This window comes from Cherax quadricarinatus, chromosome 15, assembly GCF_038502225.1.
Source record: "Cherax quadricarinatus isolate ZL_2023a chromosome 15, ASM3850222v1, whole genome shotgun sequence".
NCBI classification, from domain to species: domain Eukaryota; kingdom Metazoa; phylum Arthropoda; class Malacostraca; order Decapoda; family Parastacidae; genus Cherax; species Cherax quadricarinatus.
Window position 1 is genome coordinate 32833273 of NC_091306.1, and position 23498 is coordinate 32856770.

Consider the following 23498-nt stretch of genomic DNA (forward strand, 5'->3'; position numbering starts at 1 on the left):
GTGCTTGTTGAGGGTACTGGTGACCTCTGGCAACTTGTACTTATTGAGGGTACTGGTGAACTCTGGCAACTTGTACTTCTTGAGGGTACTGGTGACCTCTGGCAACTTGTACTTATTGAGGGTACTGGTGACCTCTAGCAACTTGTACTTATTGAGGGTACTGGTGACCTCTGGCAACTTGTACTTATTGAGGGTACTGGTGACCTCTGGCAACTTGTACTTATTGAGGGTACTGGTGAACTCTGGCAACTTGTACTTGTTGAGGGTACTGGTGACTTCTGGCAGCTTGTACTTATTGAGGGTACTGGTGACCTCTGGCAGCTTGTACTTATTGAGGGTACTGGTGACCTCTGGCAACTTGTACTTGTTGAGAGTACTGGTGACCTCTGGCAACTTGTACTTGTTGAGAGTACTGGTGACCTCTGGCAACTTGTACTTATTAAGGATACTGATGACCTCTGGCAACTTGTACTTATTGAGGGTACTGGTGACCTTTGGCAACTTGTACTTATTGAGGGTACTGGTGACCTCTGGCAACTTGTACTTATTGAGGGTACTGGTGACCTCTGGCAACTTGTACTTATTGAGGGTACTGGTGACCTCTGGCAACTTGTACTTATTGAGGGTACTGCTGACCTCTGGCAACTTGTACTTATTGAGGGTCCTGGTGACCTCTGGCAGCTTGTACTTATTGAGGGTACTGGTGACCTCTGGCAACTTGTACTTATTGAGGGTACTGGTGACCTCTGGCAGCTTGTACTTATTGAGGGTACTGGTGACCTCTGGCAACTTGTACTTGTTGAGAGTACTGGCGACCTCTGATAACTTGTACTTGTTGAGGGAACTGGCGACCTCTGGCAACTTCAACTTGTTGAGGGAACTGGTGACCTCTGGCACCTTGTACTTGTTGAGGGTACTGGTGACCTCTGTCAACTTCAACTTGTTGAGGGAACTGGTGAACTCTGGCACCTTGTACTTGTTGAGGGAACTGGTGACCTCTGGCAACTTCAACTTGTTGAGGGAACTGGTGACCTCTGGCACCTTGTACTTGTTGAGGGTACTGGTGACCTCTGGCAACTTCAACTTGTTGAGGGTACTGGTGAACTCTGGCACCTTGTACTTGTTGAGGGTACTGATGACCTCTGGCAGCTTGTAATTGTTGAGGGTACTGGTGACCTCTGGCACCTTGTACTTGTTGAGGGTACTGGTGACCTCAGGCACCGTCTTTTTTGATGAGGGTACTGGTGACCTCTGGGAACTTGTACTTGCTGAAGGTACTGGTGACCTCTGGCACCGTCTTTTTGTTGAGGGTACTGGTGACCTCTGGCAACTTGTGCTTGTTGAGGGTACTGGTGATCTCTGGGAGCGTCTACTTGTTGAGGGTACTGGTGACCTCTGGCAACTTGTACTTGTTGAAGGTACTCGTGACCTTTGGCACCGTCTTTTTGTTGAGGGTACTGGTGACCTCAGGCAACTTGTACTTGTTGAGGGTACTGGTGACTACTGCTGCTAGCGTCTACTTGTTGAGGGTACTGGTGACCACTGCCAGCGTCTACTTGTTGAGGGTACTGGTGACCACTGCCAGCGTCTACTTGTTGAGGGTACTGGTGATTACTGCCAGCGTCTACTTGTTGAGGGTACTGATGACCACTGCCAGCGTCTACTTGTTGAGGGTACTGGTGACCACTGCCAGCGTCTACTTGTTGAGGGTACTGGTGACCACTGCCAGCGTCTACTTGTTGAGGGTACTGGTGACCACTGCCAGCGTCTACTTGTTGAGGGTACTGGTGACCACTGCCAGCGTCTACTTGTTGAGGGTACTGGTGACCACTGCCAGCGTCTACTTGTTCAGGATACTGGTGATTACTGCCAGCGTCTACTTGTTGAGGGTACTGGTGACTACTGCCAGCGTCTACTTGTTGAGGATACTGGTGATTACTGCCAGCGTCTACTTGTTGAGGGTACTGGTGACCACTGCCAGCGTCTACTTGTTGAGGGTACTGGTGACCACTGCCAGCGTCTACTTGTTGAGGGTACTGGTGACTACTGCCAGCGTCTACTTGTTGAGGGTACTGGTGACTACTGCCAGCGTCTACTTGATGAGGGTACTGGTGACTACTGCCAGCGTCTACTTGTTGAGGATACTGGCGATTACTGCCAGCGTCTACTTGATGAGGGTACTGGTGACTACTGCCAGCGTCTACTTGATGAGGGTACTGGTGACTACTACCAGCGTCTACTTGTTGAGGATACTGGCGATTACTGCCAGCGTCTACTTGTTGAGGGTACTGGTGACTACTGCCAGCGTCTACTTGATGAGGGTACTGGTGACTACTGCCAGCGTCTACTTGTTGAGGATACTGGTGACTACTGCCAGCGTCTACTTGTTGAGGATACTGGTGACTACTGCCAGCGTCTACTTGTTGAGTGTACTGGTGACTACTGCCAGCGTCTACTTGTTGAGGGTACTGGTGACTACTGCCAGCGTCTACTTGTTGAGGGTACTGGTGACTACTGCCAGCGTCTACTTGTTGAGTGTACTGGTGACTACTGCCAGCGTCTACTTGTTGAGGGTACTGGTGACTACTGCCAGCGTCTACTTGTTGAGGGTACTGGTGACTACCGCCAGGGTCTACTTGTTGAGGGTACTGGTGACTACTGCCAGCGTCTACTTGTTGAGGGTACTGGTGACCACAGCCAGCGTCTACTTGTTGAGTGTAGTGGTGACCACTGCCAGCGTCTACTTGTTGAGGGTACTGGTGACCACTGCCAGCGTCTACTTGTTGAGGAAACTGGTGATTACTGCCAGCGTCTACTTGTTGAGGATACTGGTGACCACTGCCAGCGTCTACTTGTTGAGGATACTGGTGACTACTGCCAGCGTCTACTTGTTGAGGGTACTGGTGACCACTGCCAGCGTCTACTTGTTGAGGGTACTGACGATTACTGCCAGCGTCTACTTGTTGAGGATACTGGTGACCACTGCCAGCGTCTACTTGTTGAGGGTACTGGTGACCACTGCCAGCGTCTACTTTTTGAGGATACTGGTGACCACTGCCAGCGTCTACTTGTTGAGGGTACTGGTGACCACTGCCAGCGTCTACTTGTTGAGGGTACTGGTGACTACTGCCAGCGTCTACTTTTTGAGGATACTGGTGACCACTGCCAGCGTCTACTTGTTGAGGATACTGGTGACCACTGCCAGCGTCTACTTGTTGAGGGTACTGGTGACTACTGCCAGCGTCTACTTGTTGAGGGTACTGGTGAGCACTGCCAGCGTCTACTTGTTGAGGGTACTGGTGACCACTGCCAGCGTCTACTTGTTGAGAGTACTGACGATTACTGCCAGCGTCTACTTGTTGAGGATACTGGTGACCACTGCCAGCGTCTACTTGTTGAGGGTACTGGTGACCACTGCCAGCGTCTACTTGTTGAGAGTACTGACGATTACTGCCAGCGTCTACTTGTTGAGGGTACTGGTGACCACTGCCAGCGTCTACTTGTTGAGAGTACTGACGATTACTGCCAGCGTCTACTTGTTGAGGATACTGGTGACTACTGACAGCGTCTACTTGTTGAGGGTACTGGTGACCACTGCCAGCGCCTACTTGTTGAGGATACTGGTGACCACTGCCAGCGTCTACTTGTTGAGGGTACTGGTGACCACTGCCAGCGTCTACTTGTTGAGGGTACTGGTGACCACTGCCAGCGTCTACTTGTTGAGGGTACTGGTGACCACTGCCAGCGTCTACTTGTTGAGGGTACTAGTGACCACTGCCAGCGTCTACTTGTTGAGGGTACTGGTGACCACTGCCAGCGTCTACTTGTTGAGGGTACTAGTGACCACTGCCAGCGTCTACTTGTTGAGGGTACTGGTGACCACTGCCAGCGTCTACTTGTTGAGGGTACTGGTGACTACTGCCAGCGTCTACTTGTTGAGGGTACTAGTGACCACTGCCAGCGCCTACTTGTTGAGGGTACTGGTGACCACTGCCAGCGTCTACTTGTTGAGGGTACTGGTGACCACTGCCAGCGTCTACTTGTAGAGAGTACTGACGATTACTGCCAGCGTCTACTTGTTGAGGATACTGGTGATTACTGCCAGCGTCTACTTGTTGAGGGTACTGGTGACCACTGCCAGCGTCTACTTGTTGAGGATACTGGTGACCACTGCCAGCGTCTACTTGTTGAGGGTACTGGTGACCACTGCCAGCGTCTACTTGTTGAGGATACTGGTGACCACTGCCAGCGTCTACTTGTTGAGGATACTGGTGACCACTGCCAGCGTCTACTTGTTGAGGGTACTGGTGACCACTGCCAGCGTCTACTTGTTGAGGATACTTTTGACCACTGCCAGCGTCTACTTGTTGAGGATACTGGTGACCACTGCCAGCGTCTACTTGTTGAGGATACTGGTGACCACTGCCAGCGTCTACTTGTTGAGGGTACTGGTGACTACTGCCAGCGTCTACTTGTTGAGGGTACTGGTGACCACTGCCAGCGTCTACTTGTTGAGGATACTGGTGATTACTGCCAGCGTCTACTTGTTGAGGGTACTGGTGACCACTGCTAGCGTCTACTTGTTGAGGGTACTGGTGACTACTGCCAGCGTCTACTTGTTGAGGGTACTGGTGACCACTGCCAGCGTCTACTTGTTGAGGATACTGGTGACCACTGCCAGCGTCTACTTGTTGAGGGTACTGGTGACCACTGCCAGCGTCTACTTGTTGAGGGTACTGGTGACTACTGCCAGCGTCTACTTGTTGAGGGTACTGGTGACCACTGCCAGCGTCTACTTGTTGAGGGTACGGGTGACCACTGCCAGCGTCTACTTGTTGAGGATACTGGTGACCACTGCCAGCGTCTACTTGTTGAGGATACTGGTGACCACTGCCAGCGTCTACTTGTTGAGGGTACTGGTGACCACTGCCAGCGTCTACTTGTTGAGGGTACTGGTGACTACTGCCAGCGTCTACTTGTTGAGGGTACTGGTGACTACTGCCAGCGTCTACTTGTTGAGGGTACTGGTGATTACTGCCAGCGTCTACTTGTTGAGGGTACTGGTGACTACTGCCAGCGTCTACTTGTTGAGGGTACTGGTGACTACTGCCAGCGTCTACTTGTTGAGGGTACTGGTGACTACTGCCAGCGTCTACTTGTTGAGGGTACTGGTGACTACTGCCAGCGTCTACTTGTTGAGGGTACTGGTGACTACTGCCAGCGTCTACTTGTTGAGGGTACTGGTGACTACTGCCAGCGTCTACTTGTTGAGGGTACTGGTGACCACTGCCTGCGTCTACTTGTTGAAGGTACTGGTGACTACTGCAAGCGTCTACTTGTTGAGGATACTGGTGACCACTGCCAGCGTCTACTTGTTGAGGATACTGGTGACCACTGCCAGCGTCTACTTGTTGAGGATACTGGTGACTACTGCCAGCGTCTACTTGTTGAGGATACTGGTGACCACTGCCAGCGTCTACTTGTTGAAGATACTGGTGACTACTGCCAGTGTCTACTTGTTGAGGGTACTGGTGACTACTGCAAGCGTCTACTTGTTGAGGGTACTGGTGATTACTGCCAGCGTCTACTTGTTGAGGGTACTGGTGACTACTGCCAGCGTCTACTTGTTGAGGGTACTGGTGACTACTGCCAGCGTCTACTTGTTGAGGGTACTAGTGATTACTGCCAGCGTCTACTTGTTGAGGGTACTGGTGACTACTGCAAGCGTCTACTTGTTGAGGGTACTGGTGATTACTGCCAGCGTCTACTTGTTGAGGGTACTGGTGACTACTGCCAGCGTCTACTTGTTGTGGGTACTGTTGACTACTGTCAGCGTCTACTTGTTGAGGGTACTGGTGATTACTGCCAGCGTCTACTTGCTGAGGGTACTGGTGACTACTGCCAGCGTCTACTTGTTGAGGATACTGGTGATTACTGCCAGCGTCTACTTGTTGAGGGTACTGGTGACTACTGCCAGCGTCTACTTGTTGAGGATACTGGTGACCACTGCCAGCGTCTACTTGTTGAGGATACTGGTGACCACTGCCAGCGTCTACTTGTTGAGGGTACTGGTGTTTACTGCCAGCGTCTACTTGTTGAGGGTACTGGTGATTACTGCCAGCGTCTACTTGTTGAGGATACTGGTGACTACTGCCAGCGTCTACTTGTTGAGGATACTGGTGACCACTGCCAGCGTCTACTTGTTGAGGGTACTGGTGACTACTGCCAGCGTCTACTTGTTGAGTGTACTGGTGACCACTGCCAGCGTCTACTTGTTGAGGGTACTGGTGACTACTGCCAGCGTCTACTTCTTGAGGGTACTGGTGACCACTGCCAGCGTCTACTTGTTGAGGGTACTGGTGACCACTGCCAGCGTCTACTTGTTGAGGGTACTGCTGACCACTGATAGCGTCTACTTCTTGAGGGTACTGGTGACCACTGCCAGCGTCTACTTCTTGAGGGTACTGGTGACCACTGCCAGCGTCTACTTGTTGAGGGTACTGGTGACTACTGCCAGCGTCTACTTGTTGAGGATACTGGTGACCACTGCCAGCGTCTACTTGTTGAGGGTACTGGTGACCACTGCCAGCGTCTACTTGTTGAGGATACTGGTGACCACTGCCAGCGTCTACTTGTTGAGGGTACTGGTGATTACTGCCAGAGTCTACTTGTTGAGGGTACTGGTGACCACTGTCAGCGTCTACTTGTTGAGGGTACTGGTGACCACTGCCAGCGTCTACTTCTTGAGGGTACTGGTGACCACTGCCAGCGTCTACTTCTTGAGGGTACTGGTGACCACTGCCAGCGTCTACTTCTTGAGGGTACTGGTGACTACTGCCAGCGTCTACTTGTTGAGGGTACTGGTGACCACTGCCAGCGTCTACTTGTTGAGGGTACTGGTGACCACTGCCAGCGTCTACTTGTTGAGGGTACTGGTGACCACTGCCAGCGTCTACTTGTTGAGTGTACTGGTGACCACTGCCAGCGTCTACTTGTTGAGGGTACTGGTGACCACTGCCAGCGTCTACTTGTTGAGGATACTGGTGACTACTGCCAGCGTCTACTTGTTGAGGGTACTGGTGACCACTGCCAGCGTCTACTTGTTGAGGATACTGGTGATTACTGCCAGCGTCTACTTGTCGAGGATACTGGTCATTACTGCCAGCGTCTACTTGTTGAGGGTACTGGTGACCACTGCCAGCGTCTACTTGTTGAGGATACTGGTGATTACTGCCAGCGTCTACTTGTTGAGTGTAATGGTGACCACTGCCAGCGTCTACTTGTTGAGGGTACTGGTGACCACTGCCAGCGTCTACTTGTTGAGGGTACTGGTGACCACTGCCAGCGTCTACTTGTTGAGGGTACTGGTGACCACTGCCAGCGTCTACTTGTTGAGGGTACTGGTGACCACTGCCAGCGTCTACTTGTTGAGGATACTGGTGACTACTGCCAGCGTCTACTTGTTGAGGATACTGGTGACCACTGCCAGCGTCTACTTGTTGAGGATACTGGTGACCACTGCCAGCGTCTACTTGTTGAGGATACTGGTGATTACTGCCAGCGTCTACTTGTTGAGGGTACTGGTGACTACTGCCAGCGTCTACTTGTTGAGGGTACTGGTGACCACTGCCAGCGTCTACTTGTTGAGGGTACTGGTGACTACTGCCAGCGTCTACTTGTTGAGGATACTGGTGACCACTGCCAGCGTCTACTTGTTGAGAGTACTGACGATTACTGCCAGCGTCTACTTGTTGAGAATACTGACGATTACTGCCAGCGTCTACTTGTTGAGAATACTGACGATTACTGCCAGCGTCTACTTGTTGAGAGTACTGACGATTACTGCCAGCGTCTACTTGTTGAGGGTACTGGTGACCACTGCCAGCGTCTACTTGTTGAGAGTACTGACGATTACTGCCAGCGTCTACTTGTTGAGAATACTGACGATTACTGCCAGCGTCTACTTGTTGAGAATACTGACGATTACTGCCAGCGTCTACTTGTTGAGAGTACTGACGATTACTGCCAGCGTCTACTTGTTGAGGGTACTGGTGACCACTGCCAGCGTCTACTTATTGAGAATACTGACGATTACTGCCAGGGTCTACTTGTTGAGAGTACTGGCGATTACTGCCAGCGTCTACTTGTTGAGAATACTGACGATTACTGCCAGCGTCTACTTGTTGAGAGTACTGGCGATTACTGCCAGCGTCTACTTGTTGAGGATACTGGTGACTACTGCCAGCGTCTACTTGTTGAGGGTACTGGTGACCACTGCCAGCGTCTACTTGTTGAGGATACTGGTGACCACTGCCAGCGTCTACTTGTTGAGAGTACTGACCATTACTGCCAGCGTCTACTTGTTGAGGATACTGGTGACCACTGCCAGCGTCTACTTGTTGAGGGTACTGGTGACCACTGCCAGCGTCTACTTGTTGAGGGTACTGGTGACCACTGCCAGCGTCTACTTGTTCAGAGTACTGACGATTACTGCCAGCGTCTACTTGTTGAGAGTACTGACGATTACTGCCAGCGTCTACTTGTTGAGGATACTGGTGATTACTGCCAGCGTCTACTTGTTGAGGGTACTGGTGACCACTGCCAGCGTCTACTTGTTGAGGTTACTGGTGACTACTGCCAGCGTCTACTTGTTGAGGGTACTGGTGACTACTGCGAGCGTCTACTTGTTGAGGATACTGGTGACCACTGCGAGCGTCTACTTGTTGAGGGTACTGGTGACTACTGCCAGCGTCTACTTGTTGAGGGTACTGGTGACTACTGCCAGCGTCTACTTGTTGAGGGTACTGGTGACTACTGCCAGCGTCTACTTGTTGAGCGTACTGGTGACCACTGCCAGCGTCTACTTGTTCAGGGTACTGGTGACTACTGCCAGCGTCTACTTGTTGAGGATACTGGTGATTACTACCAGCGTCTTCTTGTTGAGGGTACTGGTGACTACTACCAGCGTCTACTTGTTGAGTGTACTGGTGACTACTGCCAGCGTCTACTTGTTGAGTGTACTGGTGACTACTGCCAGCGTCTACTTGTTGAGGGTACTGGTGACCACTGCCAGCGTCTACTTGTTGAGGGTACTGGTGACCACTGCCAGCGTCTACTTGTTGAGGGTACTGGTGACCACTGCCAGCGTCTACTTATTGAGGGTACTGGTGACTACTGCCAGCGTCTACTTGCTGAGGATACTGGTGATTACTGCCAGCGTCTACTTCTTGAGGGTACTGGTGACTACTACCAGCGTCTACTTGTTGAGGGTACTGGTGACCACTGCCAGCGTCTACTTGTTGAGGGTACTAGTGACCACTGCCAGCGTCTACTTGTTGAGTGTACTGGTGACTACTGCCAGCGTCTACTTGTTGAGGGTACTGGTGATTACTGCCAGCGTCTACTTGTTGAGGGTACTGGTGACTACTCCCAGCGTCTACTTGTTGAGGGTACTGGTGATTACTGCCAGCGTCTACTTGTTGAGGGTACTGGTGACTACTGCCAGCGTCTACTTGTTGAGGGTACTGGTGACTACTGCCAGCGTCTACTTGTTGAGGGTACTGGTGACCACTGCCAGCGTCTAATTGTTGAGTGTACTGGTGACCACTGCCAGCGTCTACTTGTTGAGGGTACTGGTGACTACTGCCAGCGTCTACTTGTTGAGGGTACTGGTGACCACTGCCAGCGTCTACTTGTTGAGGGTACTGGTGACCACTGCCAGCGTCTACTTGTTGAGGGTACTGGTGACCACTGCCAGCGTCTACTTGTTGAGGATACTGGTGACTACTGCCAGCGTCTACTTGTTGAGGGTACTGGTGACTACTGCCAGCGTCTACTTGTTGAGGGTACTGGTGACCACTGCCAGCGTCTACTTGTTGAGGGTACTGGTGACCACTGCCAGCGTCTACTTGTTGAGGGTACTGGTGACCACTGCCAGCGTCTACTTGTTGAGGGTACTGGTGACCACTGCCAGCGTCTACTTGTTGAGGGTACTGGTGATTACTGCCAGCGTCTACTTCTTGAGGGTACTGGTGACTACTGCCAGCGTCTACTTGTTGATAGTGTACTGTCTACTTGTGATACTACTGCCAGCGTCTAATTGTTGAGGGTACTGGTGATTACTGCCAGCGTCTACTTGTTGAGGGTACTGGTGACTACTGCCAGCGTCTACTTGTTGAGAGTACTGGTGATTACTGCCAGCGTCTACTTGTTGAGGACACTGGTGATTACTGCCAGCGTCTACTTGTTGAGGGTACTGGTGACTACTGCCAGCGTCTACTTGTTGAGAGTACTGGTGATTACTGCCAGCGTCTACTTGTTGAGGATACTGGTGATTACTGCCAGCGTCTACTTGTTGAGGGTACTGGTGACCAAAGCCAGCGTCTACTTGTTGAGGGTACTGGTGATTACTGCCAGCGTCTACTTGTTGAGGGTACTGGTGACCACTGCCAGCGTCTACTTGATGAGGGTACTGGTGACTACTGCCAGCGTCTACTTGTTGAGGGTACTGGTGACCACTGCCAGCGTCTACTTGTTGAGGGTACTGGTGACCACTGCCAGCGTCTACTTGTTGAGGGTACTGGTGACCACTGCCAGCGTCTACTTGTTGAGGGTACTGGTGACTACTGCCAGCGTCTACTTGTTGAGGGTACTGGTGACTACTGCCAGCGTCTACTTGTTGAGGGTACTGGTGACCACTGCCAGCGTCTACTTGTTGAGAGTACTGGTGACTACTGCCAGCGTCTACTTGTTGAGGATACTGGTGACCACTGCCAGCGTCTACTTGTTGAGGATACTGGTGACTACTGCCAGCGTCTACTTGTTGAGGATAATGGTGACTACTGCCTGCGTCTACTTGTTGAGGATACTGGTGATTACTGCCAGCGTCTACTTGTTGAGGATACTGGTGATTACTGCCAGCGTCTACTTGTTGAGGATACTGGTGATTACTGCCAGCGTCTACTTGTTGAGGGTACTGGTGACCACTGCCAGCGTCTACTTGTTGAGGATACTGGTGACCACTGCCAGCGTCTACTTGTTGAGGGTACTGGTGACTACTGCCAGCGTCTACTTGTTGAGGGTACTGGTGACTACTGCCAGCGTCTACTTGTTGAGGGTACTGGTGATTACTGCCAGCGTCTACTTGTTGAGGGTACTGGTGACTACTGCCAGCGTCTACTTGTTGAGGATACTGGTGACTACTGCCAGCGTCTACTTGTTGAGGGTACTGGTGATTACTGCCAGCGTCTACTTGTTGAGGGTACTGGTGACCACTGCCAGCGTCTACTTGTTGAGAGTACTGGTGACTACTGCCAGCGTCTACTTGTTGAGGATACTGGTGACCACTGCCAGCGTCTTCTTGTTGAGGGTACTGGTGACCACTGCCAGCGTCTACTTGTTGAGGATACTGGTGACTACTGCCAGCGTCTACTTGTTGAGGGTACTGGTGACCACTGCCAGCGTCTACTTGTTGAGGATACTGGTGACTACTGCCAGCGTCTACTTGTTGAGGATACTGGTGACCACTGCCAGCGTCTTCTTGTTGAGTGTACTGGTGACCACTGCCAGCGTCTTCTTGTTGAGGGTACTGGTGACTACTGCCAGCGTCTACTTGTTGAGGGTACTGGTGACTACTGCCAGCGTCTACTTGTTGAGGGTACTGGTGATTACTGCCAGCGTCTACTTGTTGAGGATACTGGTGACCACTGCCAGCGTCTACTTGTTGAGGGTACTGGTGACCACTGCCAGCGTCTACTTGTTGAGGATACTGGTGACCAATGCCAGCATCTACTCGTTGAGGATACTGGTGACCAATGCCAGCGTCTACTCGTTGAGGATACTGGTGACCACTGCCAGCGTCTACTCGTTGAGGATACTGGTGACCACTGCCAGCATCTACTCGTTGAGGATACTGGTGACCACTGCCAGCGTCTACTCGTTGAGGATACTGGTGACCACTGCCAGCATCTACTCGTTGAGGATACTGGTGACCACTGCCAGCGTCTACTCGTTGAGGATACTGGTGACCACTGCCAGCGTCTACTCGTTGAGGATACTGGTGACCACTGCCAGCATCTACTCGTTGAGGATACTGGTGACCACTGCCAGCGTCTACTCGTTGAGGATACTGGTGACCAATGCCAGCATCTACTCGTTGAGGATACTGGTGACCACTGCCAGCGTCTACTTGTTGAGGATACTGGTGACCAATGCCAGCATCTACTCGTTGAGGATACTGGTGACCACTGCCAGCGTCTACTCGTTGAGGATACTGGTGACCACTGCCAGCATCTACTCGTTGAGGATACTGGTGACCACTGCCAGCGTCTACTCGTTGAGGATACTGGTGACCAATGCCAGCATCTACTCGTTGAGGATACTGGTGACCACTGCCAGCGTCTACTTGTTGAGGATACTGGTGACCACTGCCAGCGTCTACTTGTTGAGGGTACTGGTGACCACTGCCAGCGTCTACTTGTTGAGGATGCTGGTGACCACTGCCAGCGTCTACTTGTTGAGGGTACTGGTGACCACTGCCAGCGTCTACTTGTTGAGGATAGTGGTGACCAATGCCAGCGTCTACTTGTTGAGGGTACTGGTGACCACTGCCAGCGTCTACTTGTTGAGGATACTGGTGACCACTGCCATCGTCTACTTGTTGAGGGTACTGGTGACTACTTCCAGCGTCTACTTGTTGAGGATACTGGTGACTACTGCCAGCGTCTACTTGTTGAGGGTACTGGTAATTACTGCCAGCGTCTACTTGTTGAGGATACTGGTGACCACTGCCAGCGTCTACTTGTTGAGGATAGTGGTGACCAATGCCAGCGTCTACTTGTTGAGGGTACTGGTGACCACTGCCAGCGTCTACTTGTTGAGGGTACTGGTGACCACTGCCAGCGTCTACTTGTTGAGGGTACTGGTGACTACTGCCAGCGTCTACTTGTTGAGGATACTGGTGACTACTGCCAGCGTCTACTTGTTGAGGGTACTGGTGACCACTGCCAGCGTCTACTTCTTGAGGGTACTGGTGACCACTGCCAGCGTCTACTTGTTGAGGATACTGGTGACCACTGCCATCGTCTACTTGTTGAGGATACTGGTGACTACTTCCAGCGTCTACTTGTTGAGGATACTGGTGACTACTGCCAGCGTCTACTTGTTGAGGGTACTGGTAATTACTGCCAGCGTCTACTTGTTGAGGGTACTGGTGACCACTGCCAGCGTCTACTCGTTGAGAGTACTGGTGACCAATGCCAGCGTCTACTTGTTGAGGGTACTGGTGACTACTGCCAGCGTCAACTTGTTGAGGATAGTGGTGACCAATGCCAGCGTCTACTTGTTGAGGGTACTGGTGACCACTGCCAGCGTCTACTTGTTGAGGGTACTGGTGACCACTGCCAGCGTCTACTTGTTGAGGGTACTGGTGACTACTTCCAGCGTCTACTTGTTGAGGATACTGGTGACCACTGCCAGCGTCTACTTGCTGAGGATACTGGTGACCACTCCCAGCGTCTACTTGTTGAGGGTACTGGTGACTACTGCCAGCGTCTACTTGCTTAGGATACTGGTGACCACTGCCAGCGTCCACTTGTTGATGGTACTGGTGATTACTGCCAGCGTCTACTTGTTGAGGATACTGGTGACCACTGCCAGCGTCTACTTGTTGAGGGTACTGGTGACTACTGCCAGCGTCTACTTGTTGAGGGTACTGGTGACTACTGCCAGCGTCTACTTGTTGAGGATACTGGTGACCACTGCCAGCGTCTACTTGTTGAGGGTACTGGTGACTACTGCCAGCGTCTACTTGTTGAGAGTACTGGTGATTACTGCCAACGTCTACTTGTTGAGGGTACTGGTGACCACTGCCAGCGTCTACTTGTTGAGGGTACTGGTGACTACTGCCAGCGTCTACTTGTTGAGTGTACTGGTGACTACTGCCAGCGTCTACTTGTTGAGTGTACTGGTGACCACTGCCAGCGTCTACTTGTTGAGGGTACTGGTGACTACTGCCAGCGTCTACTTGTTGAGGGTACTGGTGACCACTGCCAGCGTCTACTTGTTGAGGGTACTGGTGACCACTGCCAGCGTCTACTTGTTGAGGGTACTGGTGACTACTGCCAGCGTCTACTTGTTGAGGGTACTGGTGACCACTGCCAGCGTCTACTTGTTGAGGGTACTGGTGACCACTGCCAGCGTCTACTTGTTGAGGGTACTGGTGATTACTGCCAGCGTCTACTTGTTGAGGGTACTGGTGATTACTGCCAGCGTCTACTTGTTGAGGGTACTGGTGATTACTGCCAGCGTCTACTTGTTGAGGGTACTGGTGATTACTGACAGCGTCTACTTGTTGAGGGTACTGGTGACCACTGCCAGCGTCTACTTGTTGAGGGTACTGGTGACCACTGCCAGCGTCTACTTGTTGAGTGTACTGGTGACCACTGCCAGCGTCTACTTGTTGAGGATACTGGTGACTACTGCCAGCGTCTACTTGTTGAGGGTACTGGTGACTACTGCCAGCGTCTACTTGTTGAGGGTACTGGTGACCACTGCCAGCGTCTACTTGTTGAGGGTACTGGTGACCACTGCCAGCGTCTACTTGTTGAGGGTACTGGTGACCACTGCCAGCGTCTACTTGTTGAGGGTACTGGTGACCACTGCCAGCGTCTACTTGTTGAGGGTACTGGTGACTACTGCCAGCGTCTACTTGTTGAGGATACTGGTGACTACTGCCAGCGTCTACTTGTTGAGGGTACTGGTGACCACTGCCAGCGTCTACTTGTTGAGGATACTGGTGACCACTGCCAGCGTCTACTTTTTGAGGGTACTGGTGACTACTGCCAGCGTCTACTTGTTGAGGATACTGGTGACTACTGCCAGCGTCTACTTGTTGAGGGTACTGGTGATTACTGCCAGCGTCTACTTGTTGAGGGTACTGGTGACCACTGCCAGCGTCTACTCGTTGAGAGTACTGGTGACCAATGCCAGCGTCTACTTGTTGAGGGTACTGGTGACTACTGCCAGCGTCTACTTGTTGAGGGTACTGGTGACTACTTCCAGCGTCTACTTGTTGAGGATACTGGTGACCACTGCCAGCGTCTACTTGCTGAGGATACTGGTGACCACTCCCAGCGTCTACTTGTTGAGGGTACTGGTGACTACTGCCAGCGTCTACTTGCTGAGGATACTGGTGACCACTGCCAGCGTCTACTTGTTGAGGGTACTGGTGATTACTGCCAGCGTCTACTTGCTGAGGATACTGGTGACCACTGCCAGCGTCTACTTGTTGAGGGTACTGGTGACTACTGCCAGCGTCTACTTGTTGAGGGTACTGGTGACTACTGCCAGCGTCTACTTGTTGAGGATACTGGTGACCACTGCCAGCGTCTACTTGTTGAGGGTACTGGTGACTACTGCCAGCGTCTACTTGTTGAGAGTACTGGTGATTACTGCCAGCGTCTACTTGTTGAGGGTACTGGTGACTACTGCCAGCGTCTACTTGTTGAGGGTACTGGTGACTACTGCCAGCGTCTACTTGTTGAGTGTACTGGTGACTACTGCCAGCGTCTACTTGTTGAGTGTACTGGTGACCACTGCCAGCGTCTACTTGTTGAGGGTACTGGTGACTACTGCCAGCGTCTACTTGTTGAGGGTACTGGTGACCACTGCCAGCGTCTACTTGTTGAGGGTACTGGTGACTACTGCCAGCGTCTACTTGTTGAGGGTACTGGTGACTACTGCCAGCGTCTACTTGTTGAGGATACTGGTGACCACTGCCAGCGTCTACTTGTTGAGGGTACTGGTGACTACTGCCAGCGTCTACTTGTTGAGAGTACTGGTGATTACTGCCAGCGTCTACTTGTTGAGGGTACTGGTGACCACTGCCAGCGTCTACTTGTTGAGGGTACTGGTGACTACTGCCAGCGTCTACTTGTTGAGTGTACTGGTGACTACTGCCAGCGTCTACTTGTTGAGTGTACTGGTGACCACTGCCAGCGTCTACTTGTTGAGGGTACTGGTGACTACTGCCAGCGTCTACTTGTTGAGGGTACTGGTGACCACTGCCAGCGTCTACTTGTTGAGGGTACTGGTGACCACTGCCAGCGTCTACTTGTTGAGGGTACTGGTGATTACTGCCAGCGTCTACTTGTTGACGGTACTGGTGATTACTGCCAGCGTCTACTTGTTGAGGGTACTGGTGATTACTGCCAGCGTCTACTTTTTGAGGGTACTGGTGATTACTGACAGCGTCTACTTGTTGAGGGTACTGGTGACCACTGCCAGCGTCTACTTGTTGAGGGTACTGGTGACCACTGCCAGCGTCTACTTGTTGAGGGTACTGGTGACTACTGCCAGCGTCTACTTGTTGAGGATACTGGTGACTACTGCCAGCGTCTACTTGTTGAGGGTACTGGTGATTACTGCCAGCGTCTACTTGTTGAGGGTACTGGTGACCACTGCCAGCGTCTACTCGTTGAGAGTACTGGTGACCAATGCCAGCGTCTACTTGTTGAGGGTACTGGTGACTACTGCCAGCGTCAACTTGTTGAGGATAGTGGTGACCAATGCCAGCGTCTACTTGTTGAGGGTACTGGTGACCACTGCCAGCGTCTACTTGTTGAGGGTACTGGTGACCACTGCCAGCGTCTACTTGTTGAGGGTACTGGTGACTACTTCCAGAGTCTACTTGTTGAGGATACTGGTGACCACTGCCAGCGTCTACTTGCTGAGGATACTGGTGACCACTCCCAGCGTCTACTTGTTGAGGGTACTGGTGACTACTGCCAGCGTCTACTTGCTGAGGATACTGGTGACCACTGCCAGCGTCCACTTGTTGAGGGTACTGGTGATTACTGCCAGCGTCTACTTATTGAGGATACTGGTGACCACTGCCAGCGTCTACTTGTTGAGGGTACTGGTGACTACTGCCAGCGTCTACTTGTTGAGGGTACTGGTGACTACTGCCAGCGTCTACTTGTTGAGGATACTGGTGACCACTGCCAGCGTCTACTTGTTGAGGGTACTGGTGACTACTGCCGGCGTCTACTTGTTGAGAGTACTGGTGATTACTGCCAACGTCTACTTGTTGAGGGTACTGGTGACCACTGCCAGCGTCTACTTGTTGAGGGTACTGGTGACTACTGCCAGCGTCTACTTGTTGAGTGTACTGGTGACTACTGCCAGCGTCTACTTGTTGAGTGTACTGGTGACTACTGCCAGCGTCTACTTGTTGAGTGTACTGGTGACTACTGCCAGCGTCTACTTGTTGAGTGTACTGGTGACTACTGCCAGCGTCTACTTGTTGAGGGTACTGGTGACCACTGCCAGCGTCTACTTGTTGAGGGTACTGGTGACCACTGCCAGCGTCTACTTGTTGAGGGTACTGGTGACTACTGCCAGCGTCTACTTGTTGAGTGTACCGGTGACCACTGCCAGCGTCTACTTGTTGAGGGTACTGGTGACCACTGCCAGCGTCTACTTGTTGAGGGTACTGGTGATTACTGCCAGCGTCTACTTGTTGAGGGTACTGGTGATTACTGCCAGCGTCTACTTGTTGAGGGTACTGGTGATTACTGCCAGCGTCTACTTGTTGAGGGTACTGGTGATTACTGACAGCGTCTACTTGTTGAGGGTACTGGTGACCACTGCCAGCGTCTACTTGTTGAGGGTACTGGTGACCACTGCCAGCGTCTACTTGTTGAGGATACTGGTGACTACTGCCAGCGTCTACTTGTTGAGGATACTGGTGACTACTGCCAGCGTCTACTTGTTGAGGGTACTGGTGACTACTGCCAGCGTCTACTTGTTGAGGGTACTGGTGACCACTGCCAGCGTCTACTTGTTGAGGGTACTGGTGACCACTGCCAGCGTCTACTTGTTGAGGGAACTGGGTACCACTGCCAGCGTCTACTTGTTGAGGGTACTGGTGACCACTGCCAGCGTCTACTTGTTGAGGGTACTGGTGACTACTGCCAGCGTCTACTTGTTGAGCATACTGGTGACTACTGCCAGCGTCTACTTGTTGAGGGTACTGGTGACCACTGCCAGCGTCTACTTGTTGAGGGTACTGGTGACTACTGCCAGCGTCTACTTGTTGAGCATACTGGTGACTACTGCCAGCGTCTACTTGTTGAGCATACTGGTGACTACTGCCAGCGTCTACTTGTTGAGGGTACTGGTGACCACTGCCAGCGTCTACTTGTTGAGGATACTGGTGACCACTGCCAGCGTCTACTTTTTGAGGGTACTGGTGACTACTGCCAGCGTCTACTTGTTGAGGGTACTGGTGACCACTGCCAGCGTCTACTTGTTGAGGGTACTGGTGACTACTGCCAGCGTCTACTTGTTGAGGGTACTGGTGGCCACTGCCAGCGTCTACTTGTTGAGGGTACTGGTGACTACTGCCAGCGTCTACTTGTTGAGGGTACTGGTGACTACTGCCAGCGTCTACTTGTTGAGGGTACTGGTGACTACTGCCAGCGTCTACTTGTTGAGGGTACTGGTGACTACTGCCAGCGTCTACTTGTTGAGGGTACTGGTGGCCACTACCAGCGTCTACTTGTTGAGGGTACTGGTGACTACTGCCAGCGTCTACTTGTTGAGGGTACTGGTGACCACTGCCAGCGTCTACTTGTTGAGGGTACTGGTGACTACTGCCAGCGTCTACTTATTGAGGGTACTGGTGACTACTGCCAGCGTCTACTTGTTGAGGGTACTGGTGGCCACTGCCAGCGTCTACTTGTTGAGTGTACTGGTGACTACTGCCAGCGTCTACTTGTTGAGGATACTGGTGATTACTGCCAGCGTCTACTTGTTGAGGGTACTGGTGACTACTGCCAGCGTCTACTTGTTGAGGATACTGGTGACTACTGCCAGCGTCTACTTTTTGAGGATACTGGTGACTACTGCCAGCGTCTACTTGTTGAGGATACTGGTGACCACTGCCAGCGTCTACTTGTTGAGGGTACTGGTGACTACTGCCAGCGTCTACTTATTGAGGGTACTGGTGACTACTGCCAGCGTCTACTTGTTGAGGGTACTGGTGGCCACTGCCAGCGTCTACTTGTTGAGTGTACTGGTGACTACTGCCAGCGTCTACTTGTTGAGGATACTGGTGATTACTGCCAGCGTCTACTTGTTGAGGGTACTGGTGACTACTGCCAGCGTCTACTTGTTGAGGATACTGGTGACTACTGCCAGCGTCTACTTGTTGAGGATACTGGTGACCACTGCCAGCGTCTACTTGTTGAGGATACTGGTGACCACTGCCAGCGTCTACTTGTTGAGGATACTGGTGACTACTGCCAGCGTCTACTTGTTGAGGATACTGGTGACTACTGCCAGCGTCTACTTGTTGAGGATACTGGTGACCACTGCCAGCGTCTACTTGTTGAGGGTACTGGTGACCTCTGACATAAAAAGATAAGAACGCAATAAAGGAGGAACACTGCAGCAGGCCTGTTGGCCCATACTAGGCAGGTCCTTCAAAGATCCATCCCACTAATAGAATATTTGCCCTCATAAGAACATAAGATCATAAGAAATAAGTAACACTGCGACAGGCCTACTGGCCTATGGGAGGCAGCTCCAATTCTCCCTACCGGCTGACCTAGTGAGGTCAGACACGTCACTAAAGGGAGGAGCACTGCGTTCGACCTAGTAGCTAGTCAGGTCCATCTCACACCCACCTACACCCACTCATAAGAACATAAGAAAAAATACCGCAGCAAGCCCACTGACCCACACGAAGCAGGTCCATGCCCTCCCCCCTCCACCCGGATTAGCACAATGACCCACCTAGTCAGGCCACTTCCTCTTAAGGAAGGAGCACGGCATCAGACCTAGTAGCACAAGCTAGTCAGGTCCAACTCGCACCCATCCACTCCCACTTATGTATTTATCTAACCTACTTTTAAAACCTCACAACGTTTTAGACTGAATAACTGTACTCGGGAGTTTGTTCCACACATCCACGACTCTCGAAACATAAACACATATGCAGTTTAATGCGATCCTTTATTGACAACGTTTCGCCCACACAGTGGTTTTTTCAAGTCACAAACAGATCTGTGTACGAATGGTATATAATACCGACAAGATGAGAGTAAGACACATGTGCAACATCTGGGTATCTTTATTGTAGACGTTTCGCCATCCAGTGGCTTTATCAATACAAATTCTAGGACATAACTTGAAGACAGTAGAACTATGTACAGAAGATGAGGTAATCAGTCCCTCAACCTAGGAGTAGGTGCGAACAGCACCATAGTCGTGGAGATTCTGAAGCAGAAGAAAAAAAAGCAAACAAGTTCAGGTAAGATCCCAATGGGATGAGCGGGGAAGATGGGACAGATGAAGAATAGCTCTGGAGAGGAGTGTTCTTAGTCAGAGAAACAGAGCCAGGGCTTAACCCAGCAGCTAAGGCGATCGTGGTGCAGACTTGAGAACAGGAATAGCAGGGACTGTTGCATTGAACTTGTGGTAGTTGAAGTCTTGAATCTTGAGTAGCTGGCAGCAGGCTAGGTCACATCAGAGGGTAGAACACATATGGGAGTTATAGGAGTAACTGAGGAGGCAGGTTAGCAATGGAGCCATTTTCGAACTTTTTGAAGCTGCTTCTAGATAGGTGGTATAGTTTAGCCTTGTTACTGAAGGTGAAACGTAGAGGCTTGATGAACTCAAGAACTTGGGTGAGTGTGAAGTGAAGCGGTGATTCACATGCATACTTGACTGTTCCAGCACCGAGGCTTTTGTAGAGTTCAGTACAGGTCATGGTGTCAGTATTTGAAGGAGAAGTGTAAAAGGTAAGGTTTTCCCATGAGGGTTTACTGGAGTCGTCGTTATCTTCCTCTTCTGGAGTGAATTCATTGGGAGAATCTACAATGGTTGTAGCAGGTGACTGAGGTTCGACAGGAGCAGCTGTGAGGTGTAATGGTTGTGTAACAGCAGGCTGGGGGAGGTGGGAGACGGTGGTTGAGGCAACTTGATCAACGTTGTCAGCGGTGGAAGTGGTTATAGAAGTTACAGGAGCAGTTGCTTGGGCAGGAGACAGGTCTGCAGGAGCAGTAAAGTTCATGACGTTGGGAAGGATCTTGAGGATGTCTTCTGAAGGTGTGGAATCCGGAAAATTGAAGGCAGGCATGTTGTTCAGACGGAATAGTTCGTTAATAGTGGTGTTGAAAGTGCCGGGGCTTGCTGCGTTTGCAAGGTGTGCATACACCATGCAATACAGCACCTTTGAGGGAGCACCGTCGGGGAGTGGAGAGAGGGAGTTGCTGGGCGATGGTGCCTGTAGATTAGCGTGTAGAGTCTTGGTGGTGTCGGTTTGTGGTTTGGTTATTGCAGCGTATGTCGGTGAATTGGAGGTGTTCTTCAGAACTTTAGTTTTCTTCAATATGATTTCTTTCCTGAGTGGGCACTTAGCTGCAAGGGTATGATGATTACCCTTGCAGTTAAGACATGTTGGTGCTGTAGTAATGGTGCAGGATCTGAAATCGTGTCCATCATTCCCACATTTTGAACAAAGCTTCTTATTCTTGATGGGGCAGTCCTTGGTGGTGTGTTTATAGGAGTAGCAGGTCCAGCAGTGGGAGATGTATGTGAAACGTTCTTGTTCTATATGACTTGGGTGAATGTGGTAATATGAGATGGCCAGACCGTCAGAGAGAGCCTGGGCAGCCATGGAGATGTCTGAGAATGTAATCTTTAGCATAGATGAGGCGTTAGGGATCTTGGAGATGCTGTCTACCGAGGCCCAGGTGTTTTGTTCCTCAATAGATGTCTTCAGTGCTTCAGTAGAGAGAGAGGTGACGATATTGTCCAGTCTTTTCACAAAGACAGAACGTTTCGACTTCAAGAATGGAGACGGGGATAGAGTGAATTGTTGCGTTTGTAGGGTCCTGATTGAAGAGTCGTCCATTAGTTTTAGTGCTTCCGTGTCATCTGTGCAGACGACAATGAAGGAGTCTTTCAGAGAGTGGATTGCCGTAAATTTGACCTGCAGGCAGGTCCTTACGACGGTAGCTAAAGCTAACTTCGAGGAGTCATTTATTGCACCATTCACAGGCTTGATTTTCACACGATTCGACAGCATTGTGAAAAGGATGTGACGTTTGTAGAATATAAATTCTACACCCCGGTGGGGTCGAAGAGAGGCTTCTTGTGGTGGAGAGCAACTGTGTGAACGGACTGACAAACTGGTAGGCTACGACTACGACAACTATTACTACTACTAACCCATCTCTTTGGGAAGGACCTACTTCCACTGGGGAATCCCGCCTACCAGTGAATTTGCCCTCGACTGCATCACCTGACGTTACTATATAAGCGCCAGGATTCTTTCTTCTGCTTCAGAATCTCCACGACTATGGTGCTCTTCGCACCTACTCCTAGGTTGAGGGACTGATTACCTCATCTTCTGTACATAGTTCTACTGTCTTCAAGTTATGTCATAGAATTTGTATTGATAAAGCCACTGGATGGCGAAACGTCTACAATAAAGATACCCAGATGTTGCACATGTGTCTTACTCTCATCTTGTCGGTATTATATACCATTCGTACACAACTTGTCAGACACTGCAACATCATGGAATCTTAATTCTGAGGACATGTACATAACCTTCACGACTACGACAACTATTACTACTACTAACGCTTCTCTTTGGGAAGGACCTACTTCCACTGGGGAATCCCGCCTACCAGTGAATTTGCCCTCGTCTGCATCACCTGACGTTGGGCCCCCTGCTGTTCACAATCTACATAAACGACATAGATGAGGGCATAAAGAGCGACATCGGCAAGTTTGCCGATGACACCAAAATAGGCCGTCGAATTCATTCTGACGAGGACATTCGAGCACTCCAGGAAGATTTGAATAGACTGATGCAGTGGTCGGAGAAGTGGCAGATGCAGTTTAATATAGACAAATGCAAAGTTCTAAATGTTGGACAGGACAATAACCATGCCACATATAAACTAAATAATGTAGATCTTAATATTACGGATTGCGAAAAAGATTTAGGAGTTCTGGTTAGCAGTAATCTGAAACCAAGACAACAGTGCATAAGTGTTCGCAATAAAGCTAATAGAATCCTTGGCTTCATATCAAGAAGCATAAATAATAGGAGTCCTCAGGTTGTTCTTCAACTCTATACATCCTTGGTTAGGCCTCATTTAGAAGATGCTGCACAGTTTTGGTCACCTTATTACAGAATGGATATAAATTCTCTGGAAAATGTACAAAGGAGGATGACAAAGTTGATCCCATGTATCAGAAACCTTCCCTATGAGGATAGACTAAGGGCCCTGAATCTGCACTCTCTAGAAAGACGTAGAATTAGGGGGGATATGATTGAGGTGTATAAATGGAAGACAGGAATAAATAAAGGGGATGTAAATAGTGTGCTGAAAATATCTAGCCTAGACAGGACTCGCAGCAATGGTTTTAAGTTGGAAAAATTCAGATTCAGGAAGGATATAGGAAAGTACTGGTTTGGT